Genomic DNA, 6295 nt, shown 5'->3' with positions numbered 1-6295 from the left:
GGCCCCGGAGGAAGGCGGGGGAGGGCACGCGCCAAGAGGGGCCGTTGTCTGGCTCAGCGGCAGCTGGGAATGAGGGTAGCCTGCTAGAAGGTCAAGATGGAGGCAGACAGCAGGGGGCCTCCAGGAGGAAACCAGACGGAGAGTTAAGTGTCATCGCTCCAGCCCGCTCCTCAGCATTCTGCGGACTCCCTCTGGGGCTGTTCAGGAAGAGGGTATTAGGAAGCTCCTCCAGACATTGGATCCAGACTGGGCCAGGTATGACATGGGGGATGGCTCTCTGTGGAGCCTGTATTTCTTCTTTTATTCTCGGTGTAAAAGGTGGCTTTTCCACCCAGCCTCCCAGGTGCAGAGAGGGAGGGAGTGAGAGGAGAAACTGGAGAGTTTTCAGAGAGGGGACAGACGTTGCTGGAAGTCACACAGCACTCTTCCTCATACCCAGACAGGGCATGAGTGTGGAAAATGGTCTCAGAGGAGTTGCTCGTGCAAATAAGGACAAGAATAAAGGCACATTCCCCGTTTTCATTTAAAAATAGTCACGGGAGTGACGCTTGGCACTTCCTAAGTGCCAGCTGCTGTTCTGAGCTTTTTACACTGTTAACCTTGGATCTTCAGAGCGGCCAGAGGAGATAGGCTCTCCTACATTTATTTCCATTTTACAGATGAGGAAACTAAGGCATAGGCAGCGTGAGTAACTCCCCCAAGGTGACCCCAGCAGAAGCAAAGCCAAGAATCCAGGAGCTGTTGACCCCTTCACATCAGTCTCAGGTCACCCTCGTGCCTCCGGGGAGGCAGCGGGGGAGGGGTTACTGTGCCCACTTTGCAGAGGAGCAAACCAAGGTTCTGAGAACGTGGGCGATCGCCTGAGGGGAAGCGGCGGAATAGTTTGGACCTGGCCACTCCAGGAGCCTCGGGCCACTGGGAGAGTCGCAGGCCCCTCCCATGAGCCAGGTGGATGGGCGAGTGGTGGGGGTTGGCGGCTGGTGTTAGGGGAGGGGGTGAATCGAGGCGGGGGGCTGCCTTGCTCTTCATCCGGAGGCAGGAGGCGGCTGAGGACCGGCTGTACCACTTGGCACCAGCATTTGCAGGGAAAGGGTTTCCTCGAAAAGTGCGCTCTAATGGGGGAAGCAGTGGGCCGAGAGTTCGCCGCGCGGCACGAGGGTGTGTGCGCGCGCGCTCGGCGAACCCGGGCTCTTTGTCCGAGCCCGTGCGCGCGTGCGTGTGTGCTGTGTGCGAGTGTATGTGTGTGAGCGTGTGTGTGTATGTGTGCGTCCGCATGGGGGGCGGGGCGGGGCCTCCGGCCCCGCCCCGGCCCCGCCCCCGGCCCGGCCAAGCTGGTATTTTTCCACCCAGCAGGATGGGTGATGCTGAGAGCTGCCTGCTCAGACAACAGACACGCGAGGTCAGGAAGAAGCCGCTTATAAATTACCGCTTCCTCCGCGCCGCCGCCAGCGCCGAGCTCCGGGCCCTGGCCGCAGCCCCGCTCGCTTGCCAGCTCCGAGCCCCGAGGACCGCGAGCCCAGAGACCCAGCCACGCGGAGAAGGAGCGTGGAGCGCGGAGCCCGCGGGCCAGAGACCGAGCAGGAGGGCAACCCCCGGCCAGTGGAACCGAGTGCAGCCGAGCGCAGCGCCGCGGCCACCCCAGGTACTCGAGGGACAGGGAGCCGGGCGCGCGGAGCCCCCTCCCCATCCCTGCGCTCCAGCCAGCCCCGACCTCCCCGCCGAGTGCCCCCGATTCCGGCGCCCCTCTCGCCACCGAGGGAGGGACGGAGGGTCGCCCGCTCAGACCTGCTGGCGGGGCCGTTATTGTTTCCCCAGCGAAAGGGCTTGGGCTTTTCGTGCAGGCGGCAGGTGTGCGTGTGTGTGTGTGTGTCTGTGTCTCTCTGTTTCACTGGGTGTCTGTATGTATCTCCATGTCCCTGCGTGTGTCTGTGTGTTTTTGAGGGTGGCTGTACCTTCATTTCTCCAGCAATATGCACTCGTGTGTCCCAGCGTATGCCCGCTATTCTGTCTTGGGTTGTGCGTGTCTGTGTGTTCCGGTGGGTCTATGATACCTGAGTGTGGCTCTGTCAGTGTGTCTTAGGATGTGTGCACTTGTGTGTCCCGGTGTGTGTCTGGTGTGAACCTGTTTGTATGTGACTGTGGCTCCGAGTACCTGGCTGTGCACGTGTGTGTCCCTGAGCGGGGCTGTGTCTCCCGGCCCCTGGTTGCAGGCACTTGTGTGTCCTCGGCTGTACCTGAGGGAGTGTCCCTGGTGCCTAGAGGGCCGAACAACCGGAGCTGATTCTCCAGGGCAGGCACTGAGTCAGGGGAGGTGATAGGGGGGCATGGCTCCAAGGGTGCTGCCCGTGTGTGGCATGCAGGTGGCAGTGCCAACGTCCAGCCGTCTTGAGTGGCAGGACGGAGGCCCCAAGGGACAGCTGGGGGCCAAATGGGCAGCAGGCAGGGACAGCAGGACACATCCTCCTCTAGCCTTTTCTCCTTCCTTCTGAGGGTTCCTCTTTTGAGCAAGAGGTTCTCTCGTCCCCCTCCCACCAGGGAAGCCAGATAGACAATCTCAGGGAACCTTCTGCGACAGCCGCAGAGCTTCACCCTAAACTGGAGGGGGGACCTGTGGGCACCCCCTGGGCCTGGCACTCAGAGGGAGGTGTGTGCTGGGCAGGGCCACCGGCCTGGCTATTTTGGTCACTGCCTGGCCCCTGCCAGATCCTGGTGTCCCCTAGGACCAGCCCCAAAGCCTTGGGAGGCAGCCCGGGCCCCCATTTCCTGCCCGGAGAAATAAATCAGCTCAGTAACTGCCCAGACACTTGAACGGAGGGTCTTTGGGCTGAGGTTTAGTGGCGCGTGGCTGGCTCCATTTGGACTTCGGTAAATTGGCCCACGCTTTGGCACTGCTGGCGTTCAAATAAATGTCATGGAGGAGATCTTTTTAAAATTTCTTTTTAATTTTTTCTTGGCTAGAAGGGAGGGGATCTCATCCAGAGTCTCCCAGCCAGAAGGAGTTTATTTTTGTGAGAAAGAGCGGGTGAGTGCTTAGCAACCGCCTGCCTCACTCTCGACCAGGGAGTCATCCTGGGACTGTGGGGTGGGCATGAGAAGATGTGGGGGTAGAGTGGGGGAAGGAATTTAATCAAGATGGTGTTGGGGGGGATTAGAGGGATGCCCGAGGTCCCTGCCTGAGAACCCACCACAGGGTGGGATTGGCAGAAGGGCTAGAGGTCTCAGCCCTTAGTTGACCTTGGGCAACCTCTTTTGGCCTCAGTTTCCTCATCTGTAAAATGGGTGGAGCAGATTGGTTATGGGGTAAACGGCACCGAGAGGCAGGAGCATGTCCCCGGGAGCTCAGTTCAGTTACTCTGCCTCAGTTACTGTGTGTTAGTCAGTAGGTGACCTTGGGTGATTCTCTTGGCCTCTTTGAACCTCAGCTTGGCTGTCTGGGCAGCAAGGACGCCAATGCTGGCCTCGTTGCGTCCTTGAGGGGATTGAGGGAGATGAGGATGAATAAGCCTGCGGTAAGCTGTAAAGCCAGGCTCGGCTTCATAGCAGCCGATTAGAGGGTGTCACGAGGTCTCAGGTCACTGGTATGTGGCAGGGCCAAGGTGCACTCTTGAGCTTTTGTCCTTCGAGGGTACCCTGTGCTGGCCCATGAATGCAGCCGCAGTGGGCCGCCTCTGCCCGCTTCCTCTCCTCTCATCCTGCAGTGAATCGGTCACATCTGCTTTGCAGAGTCAGGAGGCTCTGGAGGGAAGGGCCCATTTTAGGGATGGGCAAACTGAGAGCTGCCCAGGGGACTTTGCCTTGATCAGACAGTGGCAGGAGTGGGCCTCAAAGGTCTTTCCTCGGCTACCTGTGGGTTTCGGTCCCATGGAGCTTTAGTCACTGATGTGCTGAGGAGTTGAACTTGGACTGTGGTCGAGACCTGGGGAAAACAAAGATGCCGTAGTCCTCAGGGCTGGAGGGAGAGTGCGTGGGACCCACTGGCACCTCGATTCTGTCCCTCGTTATTCCTTCTGCCTTCTGTGCGGCTTCTGGGGGAGCCCTGCCACTCTTCCTACACAAGTGTCAGTCCACAGGAGGCAGTCTGGGCACTGCTAATGGTATTTTTCTAACTCCCAACTTGTTTGCCTGTCAACCTGTCAGAGGGCTTGGGAGCTGTACTTCTCTGAAAGTTTTTCCAAAGGTCCCGAAATGATAAGGCACTTGTGAGTCATTGAATGCATTCCTGTATATAGGAAAGAGCTGACAAGTAAATTACAAGGAGCGCCCAGAATGCAGCTCAGCCTCCGCTGGAAGGGGTCTGGGCGGGAATAGGGCTGGCCTTGGAAGCCCAGGGTCACCCCGGCAGGTGCAGGCTGCTCACTCCTGCAGAAGGTCAGAAGCGAGAGTCAGATTTTTGGGGGGCTACATCTCAGTCCTCTGCGTTGGCCAGCTTACCTTGGCCCAAGTGTGTGTTTGAATTTATGGGTTTTGGGGAGGAACTGTGGCTGCCGAAATGCCCACGGTGGCCTCTGAGTGTGAAAGAGAGCTCTTTTTAAATGTGCCTCATCTATTTGTTTAATAAATCTCGCTGTGGTCAGCTCTGGCCTGGCCCTGGATTTGGGGTAGAATGTTGGCTTTTGAGGTGCTTGAAGCCCAGAGGGAGATAGGGCAGTGACCATGCCATCCGAGGCCTGCGGTGAAGACTCAGGTGACTGAGTATGCACTGATGGGGGGGGGTCTTAGGCAGGAGGCACTTCAGCCTCTTAGAGGAGGTGATGTCAGAGCCGGCATCTTCGGTGAGCAGAGGAACAGTATGAGCTGGAGTTCTGGGCAGGGGACATAGCAGGTGCAAAGGCACAGTGGCATGAAATAGCCAAGCATGTTTGTAGAATAAGCCTTGCGGGGTTCCTGCTGGAGAAAACGGGGGCCAGGTGGTAGAAGGGCCTGAACATTGGCTAAAGCGGTTGAGGTTTATTCTGAGGGCAGCAGGGATAGAAACGGCATCAGACTGGTTTGGGGGCAGCTGTGGAGAAGCCAGTTAAACCCACGAACACCCAGAAGACCCCTGATGGTAGGTGGGGAACTAGGCGGGGTTCCAGGAAACCGAGGGTGGCCAGGCCACCTCTGGTCAGGGCACAGAGCATTTTCTGTGCCAGTGAATCTTGCCCTGAGCTCTTTTTGTAAACACAGGGTGAAGGCCTGGACATGCTGTTTTTAATAGGTACACAGGCCATTAACTTACCGGCTTTGACCTCCCTGGGAGCATGAAGCCCAGGAGTCTTTAGGGTGAATTATGTCTGCCTTGGACAGGGCTTTGGGGTTTCCCCTCCCACTTCACCTGGTCAGAGACTTCATTTGGAAACGTGAGCTGAGGGGCAGGGGTGATGGGTAGCCGAGGGCACAAAGAATGGAAATTGCTGTGCTGATTGTAAAGCTCTGAGTCAACCAACTCCCTTTAAAAGTCAATGTACAAACAACAAATCACCCAAAACAATAAAGGAGAAGGAGAGTGTAGGGGCGAGGGGTTTGGCAGCGGTACCTCTCATCAGGCAGAGAATGACTTGAGTTACTTTTTTACAAATTCCGATTCCCAGGTCCAGCACGGACACGCTGAATCAACTCCCATGGGGCTGAGCCTGGGAATCTGTGTTTTTAAATTTTGTCATGTGATTTTTAAAAAAAATTTAAATTGAGATATAATTTACATGCTGTGAAATACAAAGACTCTGTTCGAGTTTGATGAATTTTGACAAATGTATACACCTGTGTAACTACCAGCCAGATCAAGACGGAGCATAGTTCCAGCTGCCCTAGAAAGTTAGTTGTCGCGTGCCCTTCCCCTCCTGGAGGTGGCGTGTTTCTGATTTGTCACCCTGAATTAGTTTTGCCAAGCCTAGACCTTCATATAAATGGACTTGTGCGGGGGACACTCTTTAGTGTCTGGCTTCTTTCTGTTTGATGTTTTTGAGATCCATCCATTCTGTGGTCTGTCACGAGGCGATTCCTCTTACTGCTGAACAGTATTCCATTGTATGGCTTCACCTGTTGAAGGACATTGGGTGTTTCCAGTTTGGGGTGATTAGAATATTCCTGTACTAGTCTTTATAAGTGAGCTTATATTGTCCATTTCTCTAGGAATGGGACTGCTGGGTCCCAGGGTCAATAGATGTTAACTTACGGGAAATTGTCAAAGAATTCTTTGAGTTACAAAAGTAATACACCTCAGAGCGCCTGGGTGGCTCAGTCGGTTCCGCTTCTGCCTTCCGCTCAGGTCATGATTCCAGAACCCTGGAATCCAGCCCCAGGTCCGGATCCTTGC

At 56.1% G+C, this 6295-nt stretch overlaps 1 protein-coding gene across 4 annotated transcripts in view; it reads left to right on the top strand.

The window, feature by feature from the left end:
- The first annotated feature begins 1344 nt into the window (after positions 1 to 1344).
- The window catches only part of SLC6A6 (solute carrier family 6 member 6), an 82848-nt gene continuing 77897 nt past the window's right edge, over positions 1345 to 6295 (top strand). For 2 of the 4 annotated variants that reach the window (XM_048226576.2, XM_044385092.3), the window contains exon 1: positions 1345 to 1642. The gene's annotated coding sequence lies outside the window, so the exon portion shown is untranslated. The remainder of the gene's footprint in view (positions 1643 to 6295) is intronic. The other 2 variants (XM_026501435.4, XM_044385091.3) reach the window with 1 other exon arrangement.

This window comes from Ursus arctos, unplaced genomic scaffold (assembly GCF_023065955.2).
Source record: "Ursus arctos isolate Adak ecotype North America unplaced genomic scaffold, UrsArc2.0 scaffold_14, whole genome shotgun sequence".
NCBI classification, from domain to species: domain Eukaryota; kingdom Metazoa; phylum Chordata; class Mammalia; order Carnivora; family Ursidae; genus Ursus; species Ursus arctos.
The sequence above is the reverse complement of the archived record's forward strand: the minus strand, read 5'-3'. Positions and strand labels throughout refer to the sequence as shown.